The sequence below is a fragment of the Carcharhinus amblyrhynchos genome, unplaced genomic scaffold (genome assembly GCF_965287045.1).
Source record: "Carcharhinus amblyrhynchos unplaced genomic scaffold, sCarAmb.v2.hapA scaffold_599, whole genome shotgun sequence".
In the NCBI taxonomy this organism is placed as follows: Eukaryota; Metazoa; Chordata; class Chondrichthyes; order Carcharhiniformes; family Carcharhinidae; genus Carcharhinus; species Carcharhinus amblyrhynchos.
The window spans coordinates 62,467-77,165 of record NW_027650339.1 but is presented as its reverse complement, the minus strand read 5'-3'; the positions used below and the strand labels follow the sequence as shown (position 1 = coordinate 77,165).

The 14,699-nt window shown below is 45.5% G+C and overlaps 1 non-coding gene and 1 pseudogene across 1 annotated transcript; both read left to right on the top strand.

The window, feature by feature from the left end:
• Nucleotides 1–7,651: 7,651 nt before the first annotated feature.
• Nucleotides 7,652–7,870, top strand: LOC145339667 (small nucleolar RNA U3). The gene has a single exon (XR_013886051.1). It is a non-coding gene; the product is annotated as a small nucleolar RNA U3 (small nucleolar RNA).
• A 6,028-nt stretch (nucleotides 7,871–13,898) lies between these two features.
• On the top strand, nucleotides 13,899–14,075 carry LOC145339668 (small nucleolar RNA U3; annotated as a pseudogene).
• The last annotated feature ends 624 nt before the right edge of the window (nucleotides 14,076–14,699 follow it).

Here is a 14,699-nt window from a genome sequence, read left to right as displayed (position 1 = left end):
GTTCCATTGATCAACAACAATCCCAAATAGACCCTATCCCTGTTAACCCAATTATTTGTTATAGTAGTCTCATTGTCATTAAGGGGCAACTTAGCATGGCCAATCCACCAAACTGCAAATACTGGGACACAAAGGAGCAATTTATCTTGATCAATCCACTTAACCTGCACATCTTTGGAGTGTGTGAGGAAACCATGGAGACAAGGTGAGAATGTGCAAACTCCACACAGAAAACCATCGAAACTCTACAGAAGAGAAGCAGGCCCATCATGTCAGCATTGTCTCTTTGATAGAACATTTCACACAGATCCTATCCCCACATTGACCCCAATGAATACCCCTAAATTAGACATCTTGGGACACTAAGGGGCAATGTAGCATGGCCATTCCACCTATCCCACATATCCTGAGGCACAAAGGACAAATTTAGCATGTGAAAATCCACTAAACTGTATATCCCGGGATACAAGGAGAAACTTAGCATGGACAATTCGCCTAGCATACAAATCTTGAGGCAGTAATGAGCAATTTAGCATAGCCAATCCGTATAACCTGCACAACTTTGGAGAGGAGAGGAAACTCATGCAGACATGGGAGAACCTGGTGATTCCACAGACAGTGGCTTAAGGCCGGAATCAAACCCAGGTCCCTGGCACTGTGAAACAGCAGTGCTAACCATTGTGCCACTGTTCCGTCGCTTTGTAGCGAATGAGATACCAACTGAAGACAGGTAGGATGTTACTTTTTGCATATCTCGAGGACCACTGGACATCCAGTTGAATCAGGTGTTTAACATGGCCTGATGCTCCTAACAGCCAGGGCAGGATTCTCCATCACAATCACCCCAAGTTTATCAAATCCCATTTGAGGTCAACTGACCTTTGCATGGTCAATGTCCTGTCCACTACAATTTCTGTGCTGGGTGTGACAGGAAGATTCAGCCCCACATCTTTTGAAGCGTTCCTTCAAAGTGATTTCAAAGCCCCCGCTCCCTCCCCCAACCCTGCCAATCCCGAGGCCGTCTCAGGTTTCCTGGCCACATTGAGCACCGTGAGTTCAGCCGAGCATTACGAGAAATGTTGAGAGACTGTTTGGTCTGGCAGAACACACAGCCAAAGACTAAACAGTCTGCAAAAGTTACACGCCGGAATGTTACCGTTCCCGCCCGCCAAAGGAATCAGAGCCGGCGAGAGGCAGATCATCGCAAGCTCCACTGAACTTCGAGCAGAGGATTCAGGATGAGCCAGGCTATCAACAAAAACCCACTGGCTTCAAATAAAAATCTCCAAATAGAACACAGAACATAGAACATAGAACATAGAACATTACAGCGCGGAACAGGCCCTTCGGCCCACAATGTTGCGCCGACCAGTCTTATTTTAAAAAAAAACATAGACCCACTAATCTAAACCAATCCCTTTTCGTCCATAAACCTATCCACCAATCTCTTAAACGCCCCCAAACTAGGCGCATTTACAACTGCAGCAGGCAGGGCATTCCAATCCCTCACCACCCTCTGGGTAAAGAACCTGCCCCTGACATCCGTCCTATAACTACCCCCGCTTAATTTAAAGCCATGCCCCCTCGTGCTAGATTTCTCCATCCGAGGAAACAGGCTATCACCATCCACCCTATCTAAACCTCTAATCATCTTATATGTTTCTATAAGATCCCCTCTTAGCCGCCTTCTTTCCAGTGAAAACAACCCCAAATCCCTCAGTCTCTCCTCATAGGACCTCCCCTCCATACCAGGCAACATCCTGGTAAACCTCCTCTGCACCCTGAGTTAAAACCAGTCACAAAGCAAATGAGGCAGCAAACAACTGCAATGGAGGGCAACAAGTGGATACTTAAAAAGCCCCAAACACAGGATGCAGCACCAAGGGCAGGAACTTGCTTTTGGTGTTGGGGAGAACATTCAACTGAAAGGTGCCAATGAAGGAATTGTGTTTCAGGAAACACAGCCAGCATCATCCTGCTGGCTGTGTTTATGAGGCAGTGAGGAGTTGAGACAATGTCAATGGATGGGGAGGCTGCTTTGTGTGATGGCCTGGGCTCTGTTCGTGCCCATTTGTAGTTTCTTGCAGTTTCAGACAGAGCAGGAGTCAATCCAAACGGTGAGACTTTAGCTTTCGGAAGCACCAGCAATGGTTTTTTTTCAGAGGTTGTCCAGTTTCCTGTTGGCTTCATTGAGGAGTCCATCTGCATGGTAAATGGAATCTGACAGTAAAATGTAGAAATAACCCAAAGTTCTGCGATAAACTCCTGCCTATTATTGAGACATTCCACATTGGTCTCGGATTCTGAACTTCTTTCTTTATACATTTGGAGGTGACGATCACGAGGTGTCACGGGCTCGGGGTGAGAGGGGAGAGGTATAACTCCGAGATCAGAGGGATGTTTTTTACACAGAGAGTGCTGGGAGCCTGGAATGTGCTGCCAAGTAGAGTGGTGGAGGCAGACACACTGGCATCATTTAGGAATTACCTGGATAGTCACATGAACAGGCTGGGAATGGAGGGATACAAACGAATGGTCTAGTTGGATCAAGGGCCTGTTTCCTGTGCTGTTCTTTGTTCTTTGTTTGTTTGTTGTTATTCATGGACAATGGACTTGGCTGGCTAAGCCTGCATTTACTTCCCCAGCCCTAGTTGCCTTTGGGAAGGTGGTGGGGAGCTGCCTTCCTGAATCATTACAGTTGGCCTGCTGTGTTTTTACCCACAATACCAACAGGGAGAGAATCCCAGGACTCTGACGGTGAAGAATCCATTGCTGGACATTCCAGCCCAATGTTCCTGATTCTGATCTCTCCTCTTCCTCTCAGTTAGACCCACCCCTCATTGTAAAACAAAAGGACGATAGAATTCCTTTATTGTAATCCTCTGGATAATTCTCACTATGTGCCACCAACAAAGTAAGTTCGATGCCACTAAACCAATACTCCCCGTGATGGGACACAGTTAATTAAAATTGTTTTCCTGCCAAGCTGTCCAGAACTTCCCTGAATAACCTTGATGTAAAATTTGATCCTTGATCTGAGTGTAAATCTGTGGGCAATCCTCATTTAATAAAATATTGAAATAACTCCACCACATCTACTGACAGGCTCTGCATTCATTTGCATCTGTTTAGCTTTGACAGTGGTGGTCCTTTCACATTCAAAACGCTCCCTGGCCTATCCTATTTATCCCGTCTGTGTCCCCAGTGCTCTTCTTAATCTACCTTTCTAATGCCTGAACCTATTCAAACACCCCCCACCAGACCCATGTTTCTGATCTGTTTCTGCTTCCTCACTGACCTCATCACAGTTCCCAACTTTTACCCATCGTTCCATCATTTTATGTAGACATTCACTTTTCAGTTCAAGTTCCGTGCCAAGTTGAAATGTTCTCCCTTCTCCCCTTTCCTGGCTGTCTCTCACTTTGTGTTCTGCCACTGCTATTTTTCTCTTTCCTTTCCCCTTGCCATTCAGGCTCTTTCATTTGTAATTGAATTCCAGGCATTTCCAATGAACCCAACTGTGGGTTTCTGGCCACTTCAAATGCTAAGCTATCACTGCAAGTATCTCCACTCTCCTCAATCGTTCAGCTAATGTCAACTGCAGCTCATCGGACAATTCACAAGGTCTGTTTCACTGGGTGGTACATTGGCGCTGCTGCCTCATGGAGCTAGGGACCTGGGTTCAAATCCTGGTTTGGGCCATTATTTGTGAGGATCTTGCATGTTGTCCTTGTGACTTTGTGGGTTTCCTCTGGGTGTTCTGGTTTCCTCCCATAGTCTGAAAGATGTGCTGGTTTGGTGCATTGACCAAGCTCAATTCTCCCTCAGTATCCCCAAACAGGTGCCAGAGGATGGTGACTAGGGGATTTTCACACTAACTTTATGGCAGTATTAATGAAAGCCTAAATAAACTTTTTTTTAACCAACTTTTGTAAACCATGACCAGTAATTTCTTCCACACCCAGAAAATATGTAGCCTCTGAAATACCCAGTATCCTACAAGGCTCTCTAAACAAATCGAACTCAACACCAAAAAAGCAAACGGGAGTGCTCACCATTCTCTGTATTTGAGTCCAATAACCCAAAACTAAACAAGCGAGTTATGGATTCTAATCCTGTAACAGCCCTCAATTATTTGAGGACCAGATCAGAAACTATCAAGTATATTGCAAAGCATTTCACTCCGGGTATTATTGGATTGACCCACTTGGACAAATTTATTGAAACAAATTGTATTGAACAAGACAGCTAAAATATAACAAAAATATTAGCATGTATTTCACCAATATAAATACTTAGAAACATAAAATAGAATACTTCAGAAGTAGCTCTCTCTGTAGTGTCAATGTAAGCAATAATTCCCCCAACATACATTCCTCTTAACACAAATAAATCAGCTCATGTGGATACTGGACTTCCAGCCTCTTAGCCGCTTTGTATACATACAGTGTGAGGTGATACATTTTGGTAGGACATACTTGAATGCGGATTACAGAGTCAATGGCACGATTCTGAGGAATGTGGAGGAACAGAGAGATCTTGGGATTCATATACACGGATCTCTGAAGGTCGCCACTCAAGTGGATAGAGCCGTGAAGAAGGTTTATAGAGTGTTAGTGTGTATTAACTTTGAGGTTAAGAGCTGTGGGGTTACGCTGCAACTATACTGGATGTTGGTGAGACCACATCTGGAATATTGTGTTCAGTTCTGGTCACCTCACTATAAGAAGGATGTGGAAGCATTGGAGAGAGTGCAGAGGAGATTTACCAGGATGCTGCCTGGTTTGGAGGGTAGGTCTTATGAGGAAAGGTTGAGGGAGCTGGGGCTTTTCTCTTTAGAGCGGAGGAGGATGAGAGGCGACTTAATAGAGGTTTATAAGATGATGAGGGGGATTGATAGAGTGGACGTGCAGAGACTATTTCCCCGGGTGGATGTAGCTGTTACTAGGGGGGCATAACTATAAGGTTCATGGTGGGAGATATAGGAGGGATGTCCGAGGTAGATTCTTTACTCAGAGAGTAGTTGGGGTGTGGAATGCACTGCCTGCTGTGATAGTGGAGTTGGACACTTTAGGAACTTTCAAGCGGTTATTGGATAGGCACATGGAGCACTCCAGAATGATAGGGAGTGGGATAGCTTGATCTTGGGATTGGACATAACTTGGCACAACATCGAGGGGCCGAAGGGCCTGTACTGTGCTGGAATGTTCTATATTCTATATTCTAAAGACACCTGTCCTCTGACTCCAATACAACCATCTTCAGGTATATTTCCTGGCAGATCCAGAGAGAAAAAGAAACACAGAGAAATCTATCTCTCTCTAACGACCCAAACATCATTGAAATGATTTCTCTGTGTAAGTGTCTGCCCAATCATTTTGTTTTTCCTTTTAGCAACCTGATAAAACCCTACTCTGAAAACACCAAGGGGAAAAACTGTGACATTTCAGTTTGCAGGGTGTAGTTCCCCCGTCCATCCCGCTCAGTTTTGCTGAGTGCCGAATAGGATACTTACATGTGGTGCTTGATTTATGTTGGATTAATGTATTTCCTTAGATTTCACCTAGGCTTTCAGATTTACGTTTTGATTTGTTTAATTAACACAACCCGAGTGATATGCTAATGGGAGCAGCTAATGGGAGAAGTGGGTCTAAAGTATTTAGGAGTAATATCACTGGAATTGGAACTCATAGGCATGTGTTAGCATTTAAGAATTGTATCTTGCCATGCATAAGTGTTGTTCAAATGTTAACTGTTAAGCTAATCCATTTGTCACAGTTGAGCTGTGCTATTAGTTTGTTTTGATAAAAGCTTCCCAGAGTGTCGGTGGAGTGAAACAACCAATCCTCACACTGAGGCCAAAATGCAAAATGAAACAGCAAACGTTTGGGGCTGTTACGACTTGATAATGTAGCGTTATAATCCAGTTCAGAATCTGCTCAGTGTTTAATAAAGGCCGCCTGGATAAGAAATTCTGCGATTTGAATTTGGCTGGGGTGAACATGAGGGCCGCGGTTCCCCCATTGCCAGCAGTAATTTCTCTGGCAGGTTGTGGTGGGAGATTTGCGTCCATGAGCAGGGATACGCCGGGAACACATCCACATCTCCCTGATCCGGAGAATAGTCGCCTGCCAGAGCAGGCTGGAAACAGGCGGGACAGCAGGGAAGGCATTTCAATCTTTCCTGCGTGTATTTTATATCTGTTAATGTGTTAATTATCAGGGCCTTTCAGACCCTGATTGAATCTCCTACCCCGGCAGGAGGATTTCAATCTGGCAATGTTGGGACTAGCTCCCTACATTCGGGGAGCGAGCGGGACACCCCCCCGGAACGGAGGTGAGCTAACAGGGGACCCCCCCGAAGGTCAGGTGGTGGGGGCTGGTGCCCTGGGGATGGACACCCTGGCAGTGCTGCTCTGTGCCACCAGGCACTGCACAAGGGGCAAAGTGCAATGCCAAGGGGGCACCCTGCTAATGCCCAATGAGAATTAGGCAGCGCTAAGGATTGGGGACAAAATGTGTTGGGGGGGGTGGGGGCTTCACTGCAATTGGTAGGCTTGGGGGATCCTGTTACCTCTCTGCATTGGGAGCAGTCCAGGGAGGGAGGAGGCCAGCGATTGAGGGGTGCTGGGGGTTTCCTTCGGTGGAGGGCAGGGGGGAGGGGGGGTTCTCTGACCACAGGTGTGGTCAGCGGGGTGTGTATCTGTGGTCAGTGAGGTGTGTATTGGGGTGAGAGGCAGAAGGCAGTGAGCAAACAGTGAGGTAGAGAGATTCTTCAAGGCTGGAATTGAACCTGGGTCCCTGGCGTTGTGAGGCAGCAGTGCGAACTACTGTTCCAGCCAAATCTGCCTTTTTCCTTAAGCAAGGTTTCCCTCCCACTGGTGTGAGTGACGACATTGGCAGCTGAGTCTCTGATCACAAAAATACAGAGAAGTAAAAGTGGGAGGCTAACCTGGAATGTGTTCGAATATAACCAAGAGGTGATAAAGGCAGGAAAGAGTGTTTCTGTGGCAGATAAACTAAGGCAGGGACTGAGGAGGGAGATGTTACACTCTTTGTAATGACTATTTTGAAATGTCTGTTATGTCCCTTTGAATGTTTTGAAGCACTCAGAGTGCAACATGATCTGTGAAGAAAACCTGAATATTATTGCACTCGATGTATGTCCATTTTCAAATGTTTGTGATGTCTTTTCAGATATTTGAGGAATAAAGTCTATTTCTGTAAAACAATGAGAGATGTTACTGAGGTGGGAACAGGCTGCCTTACTGATGATCCAGAGATGTGGTTGGAAACTCATTTCAGGGTCATATATAACACCAAGTTTACAGTCTGATTCACACTGACAGGGAGTTAGTTGCTGTGTTTTATGAAGAGTTAGACAATGATACAGTCTGTGTGTTGTGAATGACACATATGTTAACTTTTGATAGTGGATTGAATGTATTAGGCAAATCAGACTGAACAAATCTGATGGTTTCAATGTTCCATTTGGAAAAATAATTTGTTTTTCTATATTTAATTTGGTGTATAATTGTAGAGGAATTAATTAGCAAAAATGTAAATAACAGAATCGATAAATGAGAGATGCAGCCCATGAGCGTGATGTGTATCTGTGGTATTGGCAGCTGAGTTTCTGTGTGTTTGTCAGTGAGATTATACTCTTAGGGATCATTTCTATAGTGTTTTCCCAGAGAAATGTGTTTCTACAGTGTGTGGTCTCCCAATCCATGAGGAGGATTTCGAGTGTTCTCTTCTGAGCAGGAAGCTGGTACTGAGTGTTGCTTTTAGTAACTGCTCAGTGTCATTGATGAGTGTTCCTCCTTTCTCTCTTGTAGAGAGGTGGAGGAAGGGAGCACAGTCTGAGTGGATTGTCTGTAAAATTAACAAAAGGGGAAAAAATGATTTTGGAATTGTGCGTGTGTGATGTTACACCACAGAAAGAATTGTGTCTGTGCCCCTTCTGAAACACGTGTCCCTTTTAATTGTGTTTTCCCACACCTTGTATGCTGAGGTCTTTCAAATACTGATCTTAATTCTTAAGTGTAGAAGGTTCCAATTTGATTTGATTAATTGTTGTCACATGTATTAGTATACAGTGAAAAGTATTGTTTCTTGTGCATTGTACAGACAAAGCATACTGTTCATAGAGAAGGAAACCAGAGAGTGCAGAATGTAGTGTTACAGTCATAGCTAGGGTGTCGAGAAAGATCAACTTAGTGCGAGGTAGGTCCATTCAAAAGTCTGACAGCAGCAGGGAAGAAGCTGTTCTTGAGTCGGTCGGTACGTGACCTCAGACTTTTGTATCTTTTTCCCAAAGGAAGAAGGTGGAAGAGAGAATGTCCGGGGTCATGGGGTCCTTAAATAGTATTATACAGTGAAGAATATTGTTTCCTGTGTGTTATAGAGACAAATCATACCGTTCATAGAAAGGAAAGGAGAGGTTACAGAATGTAGTGTTACAGTCACAACTAGCATGTAAAGATCAACTTAATATGAGGTAGGTCCATTGTGTGTGACTTCAGACTTTTGTATCTTTTTCCCAACGGAATAAGATGGAAGAGAGAATGTCCAGGGTGTATGTTGTCCTTGATTATGCTGGCTGCTTTTCTGAAGCAGCGGGAAGTGTAGACAGAGTTAATGGATGGGGGGCTGGTTCGCAGAATGGACTGAGCTACATTCACAACTCTTTGTAATTCCTTGCAGTTTTGGACAGAGCAGGAGCCCAGGCCAAGCTGTGATACAACCAGAAAGGATGCTTTCTACGGTGCACCTGTAAAAGCTGGCGAGAGTCAGAGCGGACATGGCAAATTTCCTTCGCCTCCTGAGAAAGTAGAGGTATTGGTGGGGCTTTCTTAACCATAGCATCGGTGTGAAGGGACTAGGACAGTGAAAATGTATTTCCTCTAATCCTCTCTACATTTCCTGCTACTTACCTTAAATCTACGCCCCCTGGTTATTAGCCTTGTTTACTAAAGGGAAAAGTTCCTTCTTGCCCACCCAATCTATGTCCATCATACTTTTGTACACATTAATCTTGTTGACCATAACCACTCAACCATGGCTTCCCAAACACAATGGTGGCACAGTGGTTAGCATTACTGCCTCACGGCGCCAAGGACTTGGGATTTGGGTTTGATTCCCAGCTTGGGTCACTGTCTGTGTGGAGTTTGCACATTCTCCCCGTGTCTGCCTGGGTTTCTGCCAGGTGCTCCGGTTTCCTCCCACAGTCCAAAGCGGTGTGGGTTAGGTAGATTGACCATGCTAAACTGCCCCTTGATGTGAGGGGGAACTAGCTCGGGAAAAGGCATGGGGTTATGGGGATAGGAGCTGGATGGGATTGTGGTCAGTGCAGACCCAATGGGCCCAATGGCCTCATTCTACACTGTAGGATTCTGTGGCACGAAGGAAGGGAAAACGGCAGACAAAGGGAAAGCTCTGAGGGAGGCAGCAGACGGCCAAACAAGGTCACTACTCCCCTCACACCCCCATCTCAGCGGGCTGAACCCATGGAAGAGAAACTATCAGAGTTCCAGCAGGAATGGGATTGATAACTGGTGAGGAGGATAAGGAAGAATGAGGGAAAGGACAACCCCTCCCTCCCCCGCACCCCTCGTTCGATCACCCGATGCCAAATTTCTGAAGCCTTCTGCAAAAGTCGAGGTGTTGGTGGGCTTTAACTATAGTGTCGGCATGGGGGGGACCAGGACAGGTTGTTGGTGATCTGGACACCTAAAAACTTGAAGCTCTCGACCCTTTCTACTTTGTCTCTGTCGATATAGACAGGGGCATGTTCTCCTTTACACTTCTCCTTTGTTTTGTTGACATTGAGGGAGAGATTATTGTTGCTGCACCCGTTCACCAGACTCTCGAGCTCATTCCTGTTCTCTGTCTCATCATTGTTTGAGATCCGATCCATTACAGTCATGTCATCAGCAAAGTTGAAAATGGAATTGGAGGGGAATTTGGCCGCACAGTCAGAGGTGTATAAGGAGTATAGTAGGGGGCTGAGAACACAGCCTTGTGGGGTACCGGTGTTGAGGGTGAACGTGGAGGAGGTATTGTTGCCGATCCTTACTGATTGTGGTCTGTGAGTTAGGAAGTTCAGGGTCCAGTCACAGAGGGAGGAGCTGAGGCCCAGGCCACGGAGTTTGGAGATGAGTTTTGTGGGAATAATAGTGTTGAAGGCTGAGCTGTAGTCAATAAATAGTAGTCTAACATAGGTGTCCTTGTTGTCGAGGTGTTCCAGGGTTGAGTGCAGGGCCAGGGAGATGGTGTCTGCTGTGGACCTGTTATGGCAGTAGGCAAACTGTATTGGATCCAGGTATTCCGGGAGGCTGGGATTGATTTGTGCCATGACTAACCTTTCACAGCAGTTCATAATGATGGATATCAGAGCCACCAGCCGATAGACATTCAGGCACACTGCTCGGTTTTCCTGAGGCACTGGGATAATGGTTATCTTCCTGAAGCAGATGGGAAACTCAGATTGTTGGAAAGATTTGTAAATGTGGTGCCAATCAAGCGGGCTGCTTTGTCCTGGATGGTTAAGCTTCTTAAGTGTTTTTGGAGGTGCACCTATCCAGGTAAATAGGGAATATTCCATCACACTCCTGACATGGACCTTGTAGGTGCTCGGCAGGCTTCGGCGAGAGGTGAGGTGAGTTACTCACCGCAGTCTTCCCAGCCTCTGAGCTGCTCTTGGAGACACTGTGTTTGTGTGGTGAGTTTCTGGTCAATGGAAATGTTGATGGAGGTCTGAGAGGACAGTGGGCAGGGGATCCTGGACAAGACACTGACCCTGGATGACTTGACTAAGGCCCTTGGGTCCTTTGAGAAGAGTAAACCTCCCGGAAGCCATGAGTTAGTGGGTGAATTGTACGGGGCTCTGTGGGACTGGTTTGACCTGAAGCTGTTGGAAGTGTACCAGACGATGCTCCTGGTTGGGAACATATCAGAATCCATGAGGAAAGGCATCATCTCCGATTGTATATTTACCCTTACCTACAAGCAGAAGGGGGAAAGGGGAGAAATGAGAAATTGGTGACCCATTTCACTGCTGAATGTGGACTGTAAAATTCTGTCCATCTCCGATCAGGTCAGGTTTGTCCCTGAGTCAGTGATCCACCCTGACCAGACCCGTTCTGTCCCTGGCAGGAAGATGTGATAGACAGCATGGTTTTGTAAGAGGGAGGTTCTGCCTCACAAATTTGGTGGAGCTTTTGAGGAGGTGACAAAAACGGTTGACGAAGGAAGAGCCGTGGATGTTGTCTATATGGATTTCAGTAAGGCGTTTGACAAAGTCCCTCATGGTAGGTTGGTGAAAAAGGTTCAGGCTCATGGGATACAAGGACAGATGGCCAGATGGGTTGAGAACTGGCTTGGTAACAGGAGAGAGAGGGTAGCAGAGGGAGGGTCTTTTTCTAGCTGGAGGTTTGTGACTAGTGGTGTTCCGCAGGGCTCAGTACTGGGACCTCTGATATTTGAAATATATATAAATGATTTGGAAGAGGGAGTAACTGGTGCGATCAGCAAGTTTACAGATGACTCAAAGATGGCTGGACTTGCTGATGGTGATGAGCAGTGTCGGACAATACAGCAGGATATAGATAGGCTGGTAAATTGGACGGTGAAATGGCAGATGGAATTTAATCCAGATAAATGCGAGGTGATGCATTTTGGGAGAAATAATGTCAGGGGGAGTTATACAATAAATGGTAGGACTATTAAGAGTATAGAAACACAGAGGGACCTAGGTGTGCAAGTTCACAAGTCCTTGAAGGTGGCAGCACAGGTGGAGAGGGTGGTGAAGAAGACCTATGGTATGCTTGCCTTTATAGGACGGGGTAGAGAGTATAAAAGCTGGAGTCTGATGTTGCAGCTGTATAGAACGCTGGTTAGGCCACATTTGGAGTACTGCGTCCAGTTCTGGTCACCGCATTACCAGAAGGACGGGGAGGCTTTGGAGAGAGTGCAGAGGAGGTTTACCAGGATGTTGCCTGGTATGAAGGGTCTTAGCTATGAGGAGAGATTGGGTAAACTGGGGTTGTTCTCCCTGGAAAGACGGAGAATGAGCGGAGACCTAATAGAGGTGTATAAAACTATGAGGGGTATAGATAGGGTGAACAGTGGGAAGCTTTTTCCCAGGTTGGAAGTGACAAACACAAGGGGCAAAGGCTCAAGGTGAGGGGGGGGCAAGGTATAACTCAGACATCAGAGGGACGATTTTTACACAGAGGGTGGTGGGGGCCTGGAATGCACTGACAAGTAGGGTGGTGGAGGCAGAAATGCTGGGATCGTTTAAGACATATTGGGATAGTCTCATGAGCAGACTGGGAATGGAGGGATACAAACAAATGGTCTAGTTGGACCAATGAGCGGCACAGTCTTGAGGGCCGAAGGGCCTGTTTCCTGTGCTGTCCCTTGTTCTTTGTTCTTGTCTGATAGCCTCATGCTCCTTCAGGATAGGTTTGTCTGTGTGCGGGACAGGGGAGTGGACACCTGCCTTATCAGACTGGACCAGGAGAAGGCTTTGGACAGAATATCACACACCTACATGATGGATGTGATCTCCAAAATGGGGTTTGGGAAGGAGAATCCACAATTAGATCCAACTGCTTGACACTAACATCAGTAACACACTTTCAATCGATGGGTGGGAATAAGAAAGCTTTCCAATTCAATCTGGAGTCAGGCAGGGCTGCCCCCCCTCTGTTTGTACAGAACCCTGTGCTGAGTATATCAGGAAGGGATTGGGTATTAGAGGTGTGTTGATCCCAGACAGCAGAGGTTCTCAGGTGAAAGTTTCCCTCTACATGAACGACATTACTGTTCAAACTGGCCCTGGGTGCCAAGGTAAGTCATGGTGAGAGTGAGACCATGTTCTTTGGGAACTGGGTGGACCCATCCCTTAGTCCCCTTCTCTGTCAGGTCAGACAGTCTCAGGGTGCTGGGGATATGGTTCGGAGGGATCAGGGGGTGCATTAGAAGCTGGATGGAGCGAGTTGGTAGAATGAACCAAAAGCTGGGAATGTGGGAGCAACGCTTCCTGTCCATTCCAAGTAAAAACCTGGTGATCAGATGTGAGACATTCTGGGTGTTACTGTATGTGGCGCAGGTCTGGCCCATTCCTCACTCCCGCACTATGACAATCAGCTGAGACATTTTCCATTGTATCTGGAGACCAAAAATAAACCACGCTCGCAGGAACACAATGTATAAACCTTGAGATGAAGGGGAAAAACGTGTCCAACATCATCCCAATCCTGAGAGCCCCCTTTGTGTATATCTGCACCAAGCTGTGTGTAGATTCTGGGTACAGAAACATTCAGTATGAGTACATACTGAGACAGTATCTGTCCCCTGGGTTGTGAAGGATGGGTCTGACCCACACTGCCATCAAACACTCCAAGTAATTGGACCGCTGTACCCCCTATCCCTGTGACTGAAACACCTCAAAGTCCAATTTGTTCGATACAGACAATCTTTAACTACTTTTACACCATTTATACAGACCATTGGAAAATATCTGTGATGTTGCTTTGAGTGTGTTGAAGTATCTCGGAGTGCAACATGATATCCCTAAAGAACCTAAAAATTATCACACTTTGGAATGTTTGTAATGATCTTAAGACATTTTACGAATAAATATAATTTGCAAAAACAAAAACTTTTGATTGGTGGATTGAATATATTATGGAAATGAGAGTTTACAAATCTGATGGTTTCAATGTTCCATTTGGAAAAATAATCTGTTTTTCTATATTTAATTTGGTGTATAATTGTAGAGGAATTAATTAGCAAAAATGTAAATAACAGAATCGATAAATGAGAGACGCAGCCTGTGAGTGTGATATGTATCTGTGGTATTGGCAGCTGAGTTTCTGTGTGTTTGTCAGTGAGATTATACTCTTAGGGATCATTTCTATAGTGTTTTCCTAGAGAAATGTGTTTCTACAGTGTGTGGTCTCCCAATCCATGAGGAGGATTTCTAGTGTTCTCTTCTGAGCAGGAAGCTGGTACTGAGTGTTAATTTTAGTAACATGAGGTGGAGGAAGGGAACACTGTGTAAGTGGTTTGTTTATAAAGTTCATAAAAGGGAAAATTTGATTTTGGAATTGTGTGTATGGGATGTTACACCACAGAAAGAATTATGTCTGTGCTCCTTCTGAAACACGTGTCCCTTTTAATTGTGTTTTCCCACACCTTGTATGCTGAGGTCTTTCAAATACTGATCTTAATTCTTAAGTGTTCCAGTTTTGGTTTATTATTGTCACATGTATTAGTATACAGTGAAAAGTATTGTTCCTTGTGCATTCTACAGACAAAGCATACCGTTCATAGAGAAGGAAACCAGAGAGTGCAGAATGTGGTGTTACAGTCATAGCTAGGGTGTCGAGAAAGATCAACTTAGTGCAAGGTAAGTCCATTCAAAAGTCCGACAGCAGCAGGGAAGAAGCTGTTCTTGAAATGGTTGGTACGTGACCTCAGACTTTTGTATCTTTTTCCCAATGGAACAAGGTGGAAGAGAGAATGTCCAGGGTGGATGTTGTCCTTGATTATGCTGGCTGCTTTTCTGAAGCAGTGGGAAGTGTAGACAGGGTTAATGGATGGGAGGCTGGTTTGCAGAATGGACTGAGCTACGTACATAACTCTTTGTAATTCCTTGCGGTCTTGGACAGAGCAGGAGCCCATTATCAT